Genomic DNA, 17,935 nt, shown 5'->3' with positions numbered 1-17,935 from the left:
AGTGCAAATGACCCAACCACATCTGAGGGCCCAAACGCAAAATAGCAGGGAGAAATGGGCGTTGACATAGAACAAAACCACAAACAAAACCCGTCCAAAACACCCCACATTAGCCTCGCAGGGTTTCCACGACGTTTGGCGGAAGCGGCGACCCCAGGAGCGCGCTGCCTCTCCTCCTCCCACTCCCGCCCTCACCTCCAGATCATACATTTTTCGCAATGATCCTTACTACACCTAAAAAATTTACGAGGGAGAAAAATACAGCATGCTTCAGAAGAACTCCACGTTCGCAGAAGTGTGTTATCAGTCGGTCTATTGGAAGTACCGGGGCGATGGCAGTCAGAGGGACACATGGATATAGACAGGCAGACAAGACAGACGGACACTTACCTTACAGCCGCATGGGAAGTTAGAAAAAAATTAAATTATCCTTCAAAATTCCAAATAGCCCGCTATCCTAGAAGAAATCAAGAGTATTGAGTTAGAAATCTTGCAGTCTTCACCCCTCCATTAAAAGTCAAACAACGAAAAAAAAATTTAAATAGAGAATGAGGAAAGTAGCTTGAGTTCGAAACACGCGTGGGTCCCTCTGTGATACATACAAAGTAGACGTGATGAGGGCTGCTCTAGCGATTTTTTATTTTTAATAACAGTGGAGGCTGAGTTGGAGCTGAGGTCGGTTCCGCTCTCAGGGAGATTTGCTGAGAAAGCGCCTCTCTGGCAACTTTTTGACGCAAACTCTCCAACCAATGGCAGGGAGAGAATGATTGACACATCTAAGCCAGAGGGAAAATAATAAAAACACACAACAGGGGGAGGAAAACAGGCCGCTGCTGCACGGGGGGACGAGCAGGCAACAAATCCAGGCCTCCGACATTACCAGAATGTTCTTGAAAGACACTGGGCTCCGCTTAAAATATACATTATGGGCCGGAGCATGTGAACTAATTGTATAATTAAAATGATGGACAGGGAGGCCTCCCTTACCTTTCTTCTCCTTTTCCTTTTTTCCTTCCTTTCCTCCCAACCCCCCCCCTTTTGTTTTGTTTTGATTTTAGGGAAGGGGAGAAAGGAAACCCATACAATAAGATGGAAAGATAAACATATTTACGTGAATGCTGGAGAAGATTGCGGGTGGAGGTAACTGGGTTACCGCATTCAACGCCGGCAGGAAGCGTGTAGATCAAAGCAATAAACAAGTCAGGCTGAAGCCTAAAACCACCACTGTGCGGTTTTAACCACACTGAGGGCCAGAAAGGGTAAGAGAAGGAGGCCTGGGAGTGAGGTGTGGGCGTGTAGGCAAGAGAAAGATAACACAAGTCCAACAACAAACTATTTTCAAAAACTCAGTGTCTCTCCAACTCGTTGCGCCCTTATAAATATTCCCTGGTCCCAGAAGCGAGAGACTCAGACTCCTGGTATCCGCGCAGGGTTTTTAGAGTTTGAAACAGCCCAAGGCAGGCTGCAAAGAACGCGAGCCGGGGAATCTAACCCCAGGGCCGGTTTGGGGAGACAACAGGAGCCAAGTTAGGATTCGGGGATGGAAGAGTGGTCTGGCTGAACACCCGGGGAGGGAGCGAACGCAGGAGGCCCGCGCTGGAAACAGTTTCCGCGTTAAAACAAACGCCACTCAATGCCCGCCGGCGGGGCCCGGAGCTAACAGCCCGCGCGGTCCGAGCCGAGGGCTGAGAGCCCGGAGGCGGGAGAGTGGCGGCACCAGGGGACGTGAGCCAGAGAGCGAACCCCAGCATAACTTTAATGCCTGGCACAGAGAGCGGGACCCGACAGCTTTCAAACCGATCCGAGTCCGTAGAAAAGCAGAAGCAGAATGGGCGGGGGGGGGGTGCACAAGGGGACCGGCTGAGGGTGTGTGAGTGGTGGGTGGGGGGAGCAGAGGACATTTCTTCCCTCACAACTCCCAATTCTGGAGAAGAAAAATAAAATCTCTTTCTAAAACCCTCCCCCTTCAACCGCCACCACCACCACCGCCACGGCAAGTGGGCCCAAAGAAACAGCTCGCTGCCTTTAATTTGGGGACCTATGTTAATGAAGTTGGTAATTAATTCGTCGCTTTGTTGTCGGTTCTTATACTGTATGTGTAATCAAATGTGGCCGTCCTTGGGATTTACAGCAATTAACGAATTACGGGAGTGCGCACGAGGCAGCAAGCGCTCGCCAGCCCGGCCGGGCTCCGGCTCCGGCTCGGCCTGGGGCTGGGCACTCGGCGGCCGTGGCCAGCCTCGCAGGTGTCTCTAGAGCTTTGGGCCCCCGCGTCCCAGCGAGCCCCCAGCGGCCCCGAGTCTGCCCAGCAACTCCCGAGCCCTCAGCGCCCGCTCCAGTCCGAAGAGACCCGCTGGCTGTCGCGTTCCCAGGAGTCGCGACTTTCTGGGGTCCCGGGCTGGGGGGGGAGGGTGAGTACAGACCTTTTTTTTTCTCACCCCGCCCCACTGTACTGAAACACCTGGCGACTGCCCACCCCCCCCCCGCCGTTAATTGGGGGAGGGAGGGGAGAGCGACAAATGCCCTAGGCGGTCTGGCCCTTTGGTTGGGAGCACTTGGCCAGAGTCACGGTACTTTCGGTGAAAGAAGGGCAAATCCACCCAGATCCCCTGAACCAGAGCCTCCTTCCTACCCCGAGAAAAGACAGTGTTTCTCCCAGTTTGATTGCAACGATGTTTAAAGCGTCAAAGAACGAAAAAGAAAAATGGACGTTGTGCGTCTGGCGGAGGCGAAAGCCGGAGGGAGGCCTTGGGGACAGTGGGGGTGGGGGGTGGAGAAATATCAGAACACGCACTCGTGATCTCCACGAAGTAAGCAGTTTAGACTGGGAGATCTATCAGCTGTGGGGTCCAGTGTTGTGGGAAAACCCTCAAGACCTACGTAGAGGTTTGCGGTGTCCTCTCAGTTGGCGGGGGCAGCTGAATTCCCGGGTTCTGTACAACAGGGGCAGATTTCGGCGCCGTGGGGCGTGGGAGGGCTTTTCCCTTTACAGCGGCTGGGAGCAGACAGCTCTCGCTTCTCCTTTGCCCTTTAGTCTAATAACTTCGCAGAAATGCAGGACCAATAAACCACGAGTTGGAAATGGACAGTGTTAAATAAACAAGGGTCTCTTTAAAATTCTCATCCACTTCAGATGTCTAAAGTAAGATTGTGATGATTTTGTCACGGTTTGGTAAATTTACCCCTTTAAGAGGCTTTCATAAATCCCAGAACACACCTTCAGCCAGATTTGAATATAGATTTAGGTTTTAAAACCCAGAAGCTGGAAACGCCGCTTTATCAAAGAGAATTTCCCTTTAGCTTAGCAATGTGCTGAAGCTCTTAAAAGATTGGATCTGAGAGAGAGAGAGAGAGACGGAGAGGGAGAGAGGGAGAGAGAGAGAGAGACAGAGAGAGACAGAGAGGAGAAAGAGAACTAGAGACAGAAGCAGACAGGGGTAAAAAAAAAAAAAAAAGACTTTCTTTTTCTTTCTAGAGGAATTCTGCCCAGACTCTGCAGCAGTTGGTAGCAAGAAAGCTTTCTCCTGGGTGTCTCCTGGAAAAGTTGCAAAATTGCTCTTCACCTGTAAGAACATGCTCTTTATCCTCCAGTCTCCTCTTGTCAATTTGGAAATTGCAGACAGCCCGGCACAGGTACAGTCCCCACAAACCCTACTCTAGGTCAGGACAAAAGCCATTGGCTTGGGGGAGAGGGGGGGTTGGGCTGTTGTACTGAAAACGGTAAAGGCTTGGTGGGAGAAAGACTCCTTGGATGAAAAGTCTAACTCCCGATTTTCAGTAAGTCCTTGAACTTCCAATATACTTACTATGTAGTCATTGTATTTTCTCTGTTCATATTTAACTTTTTTCCCTCTACATCCTGTGTCTTTAAAATTTTTTCCATAAGTCTGACTTATGGTAGGTAGCATGCTTTGTGTTTTTAAGTAATTTTCATTAACAAGTGGGTGGTTTTTAATTGCCATGAGTACAATTATCTTGCTATGAATATGAGATATGAGTCTTCAGAAGCTAAATTAAGAAAACCAGTACACAGGGAATTAAATTATTTGTCAGAGCTTGCATGTAGTTTCCAAAATATGGCCGATATTCATATTTTGCAATCTAAATTTATGTCTCAGGCTAGGTGGATTTACTTTCTCCACCCCACATGCCAGGCCAGTTTAAAATATTCCAAACTTTCCTCCAAGTTTATTAACTATGGTGCTTGTGTGTGCCCGGGGGGGGGGGGGGGGGGGGGGGGGGGGAGGAGGAGTGAGAAGAGAAAGGAGAAAGATTTCAGGATTCTTCCAAGCTAATTAAAAAAGAAGAAGAACAAAACCCATATTCCGTGAGAACACAGCCTCTCGGGGGAAAGGAGCCAGTTAGACTCCCTGAACACTTCAGAAATATGAAGATTAATTTCCAATCTTTTCAGCGATTCAGTGGACAGTAGGGGACCACATCTTGCCTTAGAACTGCCACGATATTTAGAAAGAAGTCATTTTTCATTAGGTTTTTAGATATGTCTTTATTAAAAACTTTGACAAGATTAACTTTAATTAATTTTTTAACGAGGGTTAAAGATTGGCAATGCAGGCAGAATTTGGAGGGAAACAGAAGGCAATAGATCACTTGTGAATTAAGCTTGGGTTGCTTATTCCCTGCATTACGACTGCCTCAGAAAAGAGGGTAAGAGAGAAAGAAACAACTTCAAAGATAGGATTGTGCTGTCTTGATAAAAGAGTAGGAGGCAAATTCCAAATGCAGAAAAGAGGAAAAGAGGACCGTGTTGTTCCGGAATGAAACGGATTAAGATTGTGTGACAAGTGCGAGATGTGGGGCTGGGAGACATTTATGAGCTGAATGTGAGCTGGGAGATCTGCTTCTGTCCCTGAGCATGTGGGGACCAAGGGTGTGTGCAGAGCAAGGTTAGGGTGGGGGATAGGAAGGGCTCCTGTGAGTGTGAGAGACGGAGAGCAACATGAGGGGTGTGAGTGTGGATGTGGGTGTGTGTTAGGAAGGTGTGGATGGAATGTGGATGGATTGATGAAGGGTGGTAGCTGTCAGTTTATATAATTTTCATCTTCTGTTCGGAACTTTCCTTGAAATCACTTCTACTGCAGGCAGTAGCCTTGAGCTTACAGAGCTGATATAAAACAACCATTACAGTCCAATATCTTGCCTGTTTGCAAACTTCATTTAAAAGTGGGGGAAAAAGGGCCCAGGAATGGTTTTGTAAGAAAAGGAAAAAAGAAGAAAAGAAAACCGCAGTGAAGCTTTAAACTAGTTTGGATAAATCTCTAATCTTTTATTTGTAACCTTTTACAAGCTTTATTTCCCGTATATGAAAAGCTTCTTTTATATGGGCACGACAGACTTTTCCTTTGGATTTTTAATTAGAGCCCATCAATTGTAGCCATATTTAAGAATCAATATAAAGTAATCCTTCGAGATGGGATAAGGTTTTAATCGAAAATCTAATTTCCCACTCTTTGCAGATCATTTTGAGGGGCTGGTTGATTAAAAAAGAGTTCAATTTTTAAAAGACCTAACACCTAAAACCTGGAAAGATCATGTCCGCAAAAAAAAAAAAAAAAAAAAAAAACAAGTGATGTTGTCTTACAAAGAAAAAAATCTGGCTGTTGTTGGGAACTTTTTTCTTCTATTTAGAAGAATTTGACTTATTTTTTTTCCTCAAACAGTACTCTCAAATGTGGCTCCTATGAAGGTATTCACACTGAATGGGAGAGGAAAAAAAAAGAGGAATTGTTTGTCTAAAACAGTATTTCATATGCAAAAGATAGTAACTTAAATTTTTTATTAACAAAGAAAACATAGATCTTGACAGATCCTTTTCAGGACAAGCTCAAAAATTCCCAAGATTAGAAATGAATAACACATTTTTAATTTTTGTTCATGGATGCAAACTTTCCACTTTCACATCTAGGAATGAATATTTCCAACTGATTTTAAAACTTCAGTATTACAATTTTGCGATTTTAATTATCTTACAGTTGAAAAGTTGCCTATCACGAAAGCATAGAATTTTCAACAGTTCTACCAGATTCACTAGCTTTCAATTTGTCTTTTTTTTTTTTAAGGAAGAAAAATGAAAGCAAGGAGGGAAGCAAATAAACAAAAACTAATTGTAGGTGCACAGCCCAGACATTTTTTTGCTTCTTAATGATCAAGCTGAGGTATTTATTCAAAAACTGCACATTATCTAAATGGGCATAGTGCATTTTCAGCAAACACCACCATTCTAGTTTAAGATCTACAAATCATCTCTAAGCTAGAAGAGATTCCCCCAAAAAGTTTATAGGTGTATTTTCAGACATTCACTGACTTGTTTTTATTGTTGTATCTGTTAAATGCGTTTTCAAAAAAAGAACTCATCGTGTTTGCTTTTTAAAATCTGAATGAAACGATTTGAGCATATTTGCTACTCATTCTTTTCTTTTATCTGCAGATATTTCAATTTATTTAAAAGCCTGGCGTTTAATGCATTACACTAGCGCATAAATTTTAGAGAAACTCTCTTGTATTTCTCTGTAATCGCGTCTTAATGAAAACCTAGGATTTTCCATTATTTAAAAAAATGTGAAAATATAATGCATCTTCATTAGGAAAATTGACTGCTGTGCTCACGACAGTTCTTAATTGAAAAGGCAACCTATTTTAATGGTGTGGTTGAGAAGAAGATTACATACTTTATCCAAACACAAAGACAATTAATAATGAGAAGCAGGCTGCTGCCATTAACTCTAATGCAGTTGCATCAATGTCAGTGAGAAGTGCTCATACCTGAGATACATGGTGCAAACTCCCCGGCTCCCTCCTTCCCAATTCACCCACTCTTTAATTTGGGTTTCTTAAGCAAGCGCCTGGACCGGCTGTGATCAGGCGGGCTAGTGTCGGGCAAATGAGGCGCAGGGCCAGGCGCCCCTTCCCGCGGGTTGCACAGTCCGGGGCAGCGCCGCCCGGCCGGAGGCGCCCTGGCTGCGGGTGTCTCCGCGAACACCTCGCGCCCTCGCGCCCTCCCGCCTGTGCGCGGAGCCTGGCAAGGGCAGCCGCGGCCCCCACGCGCTGGAGGGTTTGGAGACCCAGGGCTACCTGGTACGTGTAAGAAGTTTACCAAAAGGGACTGGGCTGCCTCGGAGTCTGGGTTCTGCTTTGATTCACTTACGGAAAGGTCGTGGGGGGGGGGGGGAAGAACTTAAAATTGAGAGTGTGGTGGGGACGTCTGGGAGCAAATGGTCATCCGGCGAATCCAAGTTTTACAAAGCGCCCCCTCTGCAACTCCGGCCCGGAGAGCAAAGCGTGCGTGTATGCGTGTGCGCGCGCTCCTGTGTCTCCGTGTGTGTGTGTGTGTGTGTGTGTGTGTGTGTGTGTGTGTGTTCGCGCGTGCGTGTGTGTTGAAGGGCGGATCTCGATCTTCCCTAGGTTCGAGCACGCCCGGACTCCAGGCTAGGAGATGGGGAGGAGTAGGCAGCCTCCTCTCGGCTTTTTCTTTTCTCGGCCAGGCGCGGCCAAGTCAGGCCTCGACCCGGCCGCCTCGAACCCGGGCCGGCGAGCTGCCGGAGCCAGCGCGGGAAGGGGAGACCCCGGGGTCCCAAGCCTTGACGCGGGAGGTGCGGCGGCGCCTTGTGCCAGGCGTGGCCCGGCGCTCCCGCGGCTCGAGGACTCGAGGGTGCGATCTGCCCTTGGTCAGCCCCGCGGTAGCCAGGCCCCGGGGGCAGGTACAGGTTGAGGATGGGGCAAATCTCAGGTTGGGTCTTTAGGAGTAAGAGGGGCTTTGGTGCCCGAGAAGGGCTAGGCGCCTGAGGCTTGACGTTCTGCAGCCCGCGGAACCCGCTCTGCCCCTGGCCCTTCCCCAGGGCAGCTTCCCAACGCAGGCTAGGAGCAGGGGGAGGAGGGAGTGCCCCTCCATCGATATCACTCCCTTCCCCCAATGTGAGCTAGGGCAAGGCTGCAGGCTAACAGGCACTTTCACACGAGGCGGTCACCTCCCTTCACCAAAAGGTTGGTGGGGGGCGCGCTCCTTCGGGGAATTCTGGAGGCTTCTCGCATTGGCCAGCCAAGCGCGACGCCACGGAGAGAGATACTGAGGGGCGAGAACCGCACAGAAACGCATCCTGTGGAGGGAGAGTGAAGCACCCCTGTCTCCAAGGCCCACCTGAATACATCCCTTTCCCTTGAGGGATAGCCTCACAGGAAAGTTCCTTCCACAAATGCACACTTCCTTCTGCAGCCCTCAGTGACCCTGTGCCAGCCTTGTCCTACCCCACTTTCCCTCTTCTTTCCCTCTTTTCATCTACAGACTTCCTGCAGACTTGCCATTTTTTTGTGATTCTGCCCACGGGTTAGGGAGGCTCTCAAAGCTTCTGAAGACAAGCTGACCTGGAGTTTTCCCCTGAAGCGCAGGCTCCTCCTCTCCCTCCCTCAGGACCGGTGGACCTCTAGAGCATCGAAACCTCCCTTTGGTAAAAGCCAGCTATTGGCTACTTGGCATGGTCTAGGAACTTTCTCCTATTTCCCCACTTCATTTGCTGTGGTGTATCTAGAGCTTTTCCTGTTCCTCTCAACTGCCTTTTTCATATTGCAAAAGTTGAAGTCCTCCAGTTACTTTTTATCAAGCAAATCTTGGTTTCTGTTGGTAGTGAGGCTGTGTGTGTCCGCTATCAAGGGAGAGGCTAGGTCTCTACACCTAGAAGTGGTTTTCTTCATGGGATAGTTTGAACCTGAGATGTCATACTTGCCAAAGAGCATAGGAATGACAAATAGACTAACTTGTATTCGTGGATCTGTTTCTTGGCATTTGACCTGTGGATGCTGGAGGCATCTTTATTAGCATGTATGTGACTTTGGATAGCCACCCAATAATGACATTCCTAATCATTTATTGAAAACCATTTAAGCTAGTTCAGCAACAGACAGTAGGTCTTAGCCTAAATGGCAATTTTCTGGCAGCTTATTCAACTAATGAACAAGCAAAAAGTCTAAGATATAATCGCTTCCAATATTTAGCTCCTGAATATGATAGTCACCACGGAAGGGACACAGAGACCACACCCAAAGTAGATGGTATGTTCTAGGTTACTTTCAGAAAAGCAGTTTCTGGTTGTGCCCTCTTGTAATTAATGCACAAAATACATCACAGAAACAGAAGAAACAGGCATAGTTCATAGATATTGAGTATCAACAGAATCATGGCCCTAAGTTTATCCTGACCTTTTCCTATTATTTCAGGAAAAAACAGAAGTAACAAAGGCCTTGCTATTTTTTCTAACAGAAACATTCTGTAGAAACTAGGTATTCACCAAGGAATAGGTCCCCTCAAGTAAACCTATGTCTGTGATAAAACACTTGGAGGGAAATGAAACAATTCCATTATCATTAAGAAATATTTAAAAATATCCTGATAGTTGACATTGGGTAGATAAATCTCAATCAACTCTAGAATCCCAATGAAAACATTCCAGTAAAAGCAAAACAATGTCACACTAGACTATACAATAGTACCCATTATCCGTGGTGTCACACTTTATGCAGTTTCAGTTACCCAAGGTCAACTGTGGTGTGGAAGCAGATGATCTCCCGTCTGGCCCATCAGAGAGTCAATAGTAGCCTAACGCTATGTCACAGGGCTTACGTAATTTATCTCACGTCATCTCAGTTCCAAGGCGTTTTATCACTTTCTATCGTCACAAGAAGAGTGAATTTAGTACAGTAAGGTATTTTGAGAGAGAGAAACAACATTCACGTAATTTTTATTACAGTATATTGTCATAATTGTTCTTTTATTATTAGTTACTGTTAATCTCTTACCGTGCCTAATTTATGAATTAAACTTTATCATAGGTATATAGGCGTAGGAAAAAACATAGTATACATAGGGTTCAGTACTATCTGTGGTTTCAGGCATCCGCTGGGGGTCCTGGAACATATCCCCTGCAGTTAAGGGGGGACTGCTATAGCATCTTAAATCTGATTGCACATTTGGATCAATGTGGTTGATTAACCAATTTATTCATACATGGCAGGATGGATAAATCTATTTCTTTTTCATGTGCAGAATTTTTCATTGAAGTCTCTGATTTCTCTAAATTTGTGATTTTCAATCTAAGAAGTCTCCAGAGTACATGTATTTTTTAAAAAGTTGATTGTAACTCACATTCATTCATTCATTTCCTCAATCAGCAAACATATTTGGGATCCTACCATATATTATGCAGTTGTCCGGAGTTGATTATATCTGGAGATTCATGCTCAGGACGAAGAACTAAGTTTTTGGTTTTGTTTTGTTTTGTTTCTCATTTAAAGCCGAGGCAGGTAGTTATATAATAAGCATTTGATCTAAAAGTTTACATTATCTACTCTCTTCTGGAAAATGTACCATCCCAAATCTGAGGGCAGAAGTTTTCTTGATTTTTCTGCTTTTCAGAGTATAGATTACTGGGGACAAAAATTAAGCCTGAAGAGATTTGTCGGTTGTTCAGAGTTGTAAGAACTTGTTGTCGATCATCCCCAGCAGCGTTCCTAGAGAAAGCTACGGGAGTTGTTTGCGTTAACAGACAAAAGTAGATGACTCTTAATGTTCAAATTTAATTTATTTCCAAAGAATAAAATCAGAAGGCAACTGAGTGTATAATTTATTATGTGTTTAGATAAATTATGTGCATTCCAGTAGAAGATTATTTTTTGGAAGAAATAAAAACTTGGTATTTAACCTTCTTTTAGCCAGTATCTAAAAGATGTGGAGACCGTATGTGTGTATAGCATCATTACATTCTTGTCTTATTTTTAAGAATGCAAACAGTGGGGTGCTTGGCTGGCTCAGTCCATAGAGTGTGCAACTCTTGATCCTGGGGTCGTGAGTTCCAGCTCCATGTATGGTGTAGAGTTAACTTAAAATTTTAAAAAATTAATTAAAAAAAAAAAAGAGAGAGAGGATGCAAAAAGAAATATTTGTAAGTCTAATACTATTTACTTTTTAAATCCTTTTTTTCTGGTCTAGAATAGTTATTTTAGTTTATTTGTTTGTTTTTGACCTTTTTAGCTTCCACTACTAGCCAGTCCTCGAAGTTGATGGGTTTTATTTCTTTCTGAATTTAGGATTTACAAAGTAACAGCTTCCGTGAAAATAATAGCCTTTTCTGTAATGATTCTCTCCTCCTCTTTTTTAAATTTGCTTCCTATTCTTAAGAGAATCATTGCCATGAATTTTCCCATAGATCCTTGATGGAGTTAATTGAATGTAGTGAGCAAGTGGTAAATTAGAACTGGGTCTCCATAGAGGTGGCCGGTGTAGAAAGCTTCTTTTTTGCTGGTAAACTCTAATAGGAGGAATTAAGTGCTACCTCTTGTAAAGCAATGTTACTGCTCTGTCTGTTTGGGCCCACTAGTCTTTGAGTCATTTCTTTGCCAGTAGTGTTTTATCTCTTGAGTATGATTTGTGGGTCATGGCACCCATGCATAGCCTGTGGTCTGTAGAGAGGCCATATTGATTAATGCCTTTGGTTCAAATTATTCAGAAGGTTATTATTGCTTTTTTATCCTAAAAACATCCAAACACTCATTCTTTACTGTCCAAATTTGGTCTTTTTAATTTCCTTCACAGCTAAGACGATATGAGAGCCCCTTTGTTCTGGAGCTGCCGATTCTAGGGCTCAAGGTGTTTGTTTGTTCCACTTATGATTTTAAAGTGCCATAAATTCCTCAAACTAAGCCCCTCTAGTTTTTATAACACCTTACCAGCTTAGATTGTGTGATCTTGAGAATGAAAAAAAAAAAAAGTTTCCGTGAGATTAGGTAGCTATTCATATTATAAATATGACTTTATTAAATTTAACTGGCAAAGAGATCTATTGCAAGTAAGGAAGGTGAAAATACAGGCTTAAAATATCCAGGACTGAAAATAGAACATTTAATTTCTGATTCTCTCTGCAGGTGGGGTATGAAATAGAATGCTAGTGTTGCTGCTGCCAGAATGCTTGCTTGCTTTTACACTTTTGTAAGGGATGTGGGCAGTGGAAAAGAACATTTACTGAAGTACAACAGGGTTTACGTAGACATCCGTGAGGCTTCAGGAGGGCAGTATTTACCTTTCCGGAAAAAAGTGGGTCTCTTGATGCCGAAAAGGTATATGAGCAAGATGGCGAAATGAAAGGAGATGAGAATCCAGACACTCCATCCGCAGCCTTACCCTGTGACAGACCCAGAGGCAACTCCAAAGCCACCAGGGCAACTGCTTGTTCAGTTTGCCAAAGAGCCAGATGCTGTTGCTTGGAAGAATCTCCCCCACAGCTTGATGTCTGGGTCCTGTGATTGCCTTCCAAAGAACAGTGGTGGGGCGTGCTGGGGTGGATGCAATCCCTGCATCCCACTGCAGTGTTTTCTTTTTAGAAAGAGTCATTTTAAATTAAGTAAGTTCTAAAATTCACACTTTTTTAATGTAAAAAGGAAATTGGAGGACAATAGTACAAATGGAGGCTGTGTATTTGGAAAAAAAAAACCTCTTAAACTTTATTTTGCTTGTGGGTCATATTTACTTATCTCTTGAGGATCGGGATATTTAGAAAAGACAAAAGACCATCTACTATTCACAGTGATGAAATAAAAATACCTACAATCTAGATGAATGGTGATGCCGAGAATACTTATTATTTACGTTATTAACTATGATTACTTATTTATTTGAATGAAAGACAAGTAAGATATTCAATTTTAATATTAGTTTTGCAACAGAATTTTGATTGTGGGTGCCACTGAACATGTGTTTAAATAAAAAAGGCAATAACAAAATGATAGGTGACATTTAAGGGAAAAAATCATGCCTGAGTGTCTGATGAGTCACTAACATCTCTTCTTAAATATCCGCAGTATTGTCGCATGAACCAACATCTCTCCTTTTCAGAATGTGTTGATATTTCGTGCTGTGCTGTAGCGCATAGTAGCTGCTGTATGTCTTTTGAGTCATTCAGACCACTTCAACAAATGAATGTGATTGGATTCCAGTGTACAACCCAAATCTTTGCTCCTTTTTATGTAATCTCTTATTTTTGTAATTATAGGAATTTTTTTTCCTTTAATATTACCAGCCTTTGTCTAATAGCCTGATCGTAAGTGCTGGAGTGCCAGAGTAAATCTGTAATTTCTTTAATCATTTTGATCAGTGTGAATCATGGCATGATTAATGCAGCCATGGTAATAGGTAATGGTTAAAAAGATAATCAAAATATTTGGATAGAAATAAGTTACTATAGAGCAGTGGGTCTTAACCAGGGATGGTTTCTGCCCCCAGGGGACATTTGGCAATGTCTGGAGACATTTTTGGTTGTCACAACTGTTATCCAGTGGGTCGAGATAGTATTATTCTTATTTTCTGTAAAATATACTTCTCATTCTCACTTCAGTTATTATTTAAGCGCTTTGCTAGCCACATCTTGATGAAATCAGTTAGCAACTTTGAGTTATTATGCTCTGTTTCATGAACAGGGTACTCATTTAGCAGGAAAAAACCAGAAATGCTGCTAACATCCTGCAATGCAGAGAACAGCCCTCCCCACTCCCACAACAGACTGTCTAGCCTAAAATGTCAAGAGGTACCAAGGTTGAGAAATTCTGTTGTAGAGAAGTAGATAACATGTATAATAATGTTGACATTTAAACATTTTTTTATGATTACCAAAATACAGATAGCTGTATAATATCACAAATCCATATAGTATTTGTTTTTACCTTATAGGTGATATGAAAAAGCACTCCCACAGTTAAACCATTTCACCCCAGTTGGGACTCGAACCCACAATCCCTGGCTTAGGAGACCAGTGCCTTATCCATTAGGCCACTGGGACTTAACTATGCTATCATTAATCCACATGAAAAGTAAACAACAACGACAACAGCGTCACTCAAACATATTGAAATGCCTTTAGGTTTGAGATCATATGGACAGGGCATACAGGCATAGTATTATTCTTACTTTCTGTAAGATATACTTCTCATGCTCACTTCAGTTACTGCTTAAGCACATCGCTAGCCACATGTTGATGATGAAATCAATTAGCGACTTGGAGTTTATTATGCTCTGTTTCATGAACGGGATACTAAATCAGCAGGAAAAACTGTACTAAAGAGTTTTTTAGTTTTTAATCTTTTTTTCTCTTTCTAAAAATTCTTTTCAGAAAATTTAGAACATACATAAAACTATAAAGAGGAAAATGAAAAGAACCCTTAATTCTACCACCTTAAGTTTTTAGTTTCTGTAAACTAAAGGTATTGATTTCTCACTATGGCAAAAAATACTGTTTGACAAATACTTCATTATGCTTAAATTTTCGTGATATTAACTCCCCTGTGCAGCAGGTGAAAAGTGAAATTTTTAGTCACTTTCATAATTGTTCTCAATATTAGTTCATCCCCCTGCTTTTGAGTGTGAATTTAAGGTGTTTTTTTTTTGTTTGTTTTTTTTGTTTTTTTTTTTAAGTAATTTGCTCAGTTACACCAAATAGGAGGCATCTCTCCATAGAAAACCTTGCTTGGGCAACACTAGCATCCGCCTTATCTGTTTTTACCTAACCTCTGTATGGCCTGTCTTCTAATAATTTTTTCTTAACTCAGATGTTTATGCTCAAGTTGGTTTTCAACTTTGAGCTATTGTTCATAAGGTACTACTTTTGTCTCAGTTAAATCTGTGGTGAAGACACTGCCACTGGACAAGACCAAGGCAGTAGTTAGTTCCTAACGGGCGTTATGGGTCCTGTCAGGGAGACAGGCACAGAGTCCTTGTGAGGGATGAAACCCAGACAGTAGTGTAGGGAGGATGGCCAGAACGGTAGGCCCGTGCAGGAGAGAAAAATGACAGAAGCAAAAAGGACAAATTGAAGCTAATAGAATAATGCACAGCCTTTAAATAACAAACTGAACAACGAGTTTGTATTATCATTTAGGCAGTTACATTCTTAGCAAGACTTCTGCTTTACGTAAGCCATTGATGTTTGGTTTCCTCCTTGGACCCAATTACTTCTAGTCAGGAAAGCAGAGGGGAGAGTGCAGATGGCCCATAATTAACAGGGTTTACCTTTTTCTAGGATTTTCAAATAGGGGCTAGTCCCCCAACCACCACCAATGTTGTCTTATGCAGTTGATAATGGCAATTTTATGGAGCCCCCCCCTCAATACAAAACAAGAGTTTCAATGAGTAGTTTCTAGAACAGAGCTACTTCTTTGCAAAGTAGGTCTCACTCCTATTCTTGGGTGACACGTGGCACATTCAACAGTAATAGACCTGTCGGAGGTGTGTTTATTTATTTATATTTTTACATATTCTGAACAACAGGATTTAGAAGTCTACCCTCTTGGGTCCACCAAATTCAGGCACATGAAAAGGAACATAATATAGGGCTTTCTAAAGGTTGCGAAAGAGTCGTTTGAGGAGAAATAAAACCTACTGTGGAATGAATAATATTTCAGTTAGTAAAAATAACATAAACATACAACTCAAGTATGAATCCTTACACGATAAAGAATGGATGAACCCAGGGTGCCTTGGTGGCTCAGTCAGTTAAGCATCTGCCTTCGGCTAGGGTCGTGATCCCAGGGTCCTGGGATCGAGCCCTGCATCAGGCTCCCTGCGCAGCGGGGAGCCTTCTTCTCCCTCTGCCTCTGCCTCCTGCTCCCCTTGCTTGTGCTCTCTCTCTCTCTACCACATAAATAAATACAAAATCTTAAAAAAAAAAAAAAAGAAAAGAAAAGAATGGTTGAACCATTCTGCCAGTAAGACTGTAGAATGACTTGTTCTGGTTCCATTTGGGGTCTTCTTTCTCACCACTGATAGTAGCTATCTGCTGGGCCTCCTCTAGGTCATGTCTTGGCCACATCTAAAGTTGGTCAAGGCTGGCCGTGCCAACATAGCCATTTCTATGAATTACAGAGAAATTCCAGTCTCCGGGTGTCTCAAACTTGAAATTCGAAATCCAGTGTGGAGTGTCTTTGTGAACTTTATTTTTATACCTCTGATTATTTCTGTTCCTATTTATATGTGCAAACGCCAGAATGGGCTGCTCATTTAATTCTGTGTCTTAAAATTTTTATGGCTATTAATTATAAAATTCATTTTATTTTATTCTGCTGCTGTAGAGAAAGGGGCCTATACATCCACCCCAATGTTGATAGGAAGAGAATGGTGACTCCTCTGGGACTCACCTAGAGGAGGTTTCCTTCTCTATCACTTTTATGTCCTTGACTTAAGGCTTCTTGTCCTATTCTTTCCTGCACTTTCCTCATTAACTAAAAAGCAAACTAAGAACCAGGTGCCTCTCTATTAGGGTTTTGCACTTACGTGATGCCTATTTGTATGTGGTTTGTATACACAACACCTACCTTCTTCCCAGACTGCTTTAAAAAAGAAAAAAGAAAAAAGAAAAAAAAATGGAACAGAGCAAGCATGGCTTAGGAAGCACTTGACCCTCAGGACTGGGGCTGAGTATTAACAAGAGTACAGGACCTACTTTAGTCACTGTTTTTTAAAATACACAGGATGTGTAGGACCCCCAGTGAACATATTATGACAGAAGTGTCTTATGGACATTTCTACAAGCATAGCACATAGTTAAAGCGTAAGTTTGTTGAACCCGAGGAAGAATAGCTAAAGTGATGACCAATTAATATCATTAAAACCATCTATAGAGATTAGAGGAGGAATTTTGAAGGATGCTCTCCATGCCTTCTTTCTGAGATCATAGATGATGGAAAAATGTAACATTGGAACTATGTCAGCTAAACACACAGCTAAATATCCCAACTTAACCCAGCCCAGTATTAAAACACACGAATATATTTACTGGTAGCCATTGTGGAATCACTGTGTTTGGAGATCTTTAAAAGAGATTTGAAAGCTTTGGTTAGGGGTGGGTGGGCAGCTCAGTCGGGTAAGCATCTGACTCTTGATTTCAGTTCAGGTGTTGATCTCAGGATTGTGAGTTCAAGCCCTGGGTTGGGCTCCACAGTGGGTGTGGATCTTACTTAAAAAAAAAAAAAAAGCTTTGGTATAATATTTTATTTATGCCTGCCTGAGGATAATCAAATGATTCCGTAAGTTTCTTTCGAGTTCTTATTCTTTGATGCAAAGATAATTTTTAAATTATTTTTATTAATAGCTGAGAGAAATATTTACTTCCAACTAGTAAATCCTAGGAGGGTATTCTTGTGTTTTGAGGCTATGAGAAGTTTATGCCCTGGAATTCTCTCTCAAGAAAGCTCATAGTTGGGGTGCCTGGGTGGTTCAGTTGCTTAAGCATCTGCCTTTGGCTCAGGTCATGATCTCAGGGTCCTGGGATCCAGTCCTGCATCAGGCTCCCTCCTCAGCAGGGAGCCTGCTTCTCCCCCTCCCACTGGTGCTCCCCCTGCTTGTACTCTCTCTCTCTGTCAAATAAATAAGTAAAATTTAAAAAAAAGAAAAGAAAAAAGAAAGCTCAGAGCCTGAGGTTTCACAGTTCTTTCATATTTTTTGGTATGTACTTTAGAACATTTTTCCTTGTGAAGCACCTAGCTAGCTAGTCAGAAGAACATGCCACTCTTGATCTCAGCGTTATGAGTTCAAGCCCCACGTTGGGTGTACAGATTACTTTAAAAAAAATAATTAATTAAAAAAATTTTCCCCTTGTTCCTTATAGTATTAGCACTATTTACTATTTATTTATAAACCTTTATTACTTGCCACAGGTTTTATTTTATCCTTCAGAGGTCAGCACAAACATTAAAAAAAACTAAACCATTTGTTATATGGTTTATAAAATTATTTTAAAATTGAAAGTTATTGTAACATTTTTTAAAAATTACTTTCATTGTTTGAATTGTCATACAGTAAAACTGACCTTTTTTTGGTGTACAGTTTTATAAATTTTATTTTATTTTTTATTTTTAAAAAAATATTATTTATTTATTTACTTGAGAG

This window comes from Ursus americanus, chromosome 26 (genome assembly GCF_024610735.1).
Source record: "Ursus americanus isolate L20-20 chromosome 26, mUrsAme1.1.p, whole genome shotgun sequence".
Lineage (NCBI taxonomy): Eukaryota > Metazoa > Chordata > Mammalia > Carnivora > Ursidae > Ursus > Ursus americanus.
The sequence above is the reverse complement of the archived record's forward strand: the minus strand, read 5'-3'. Positions refer to the sequence as shown.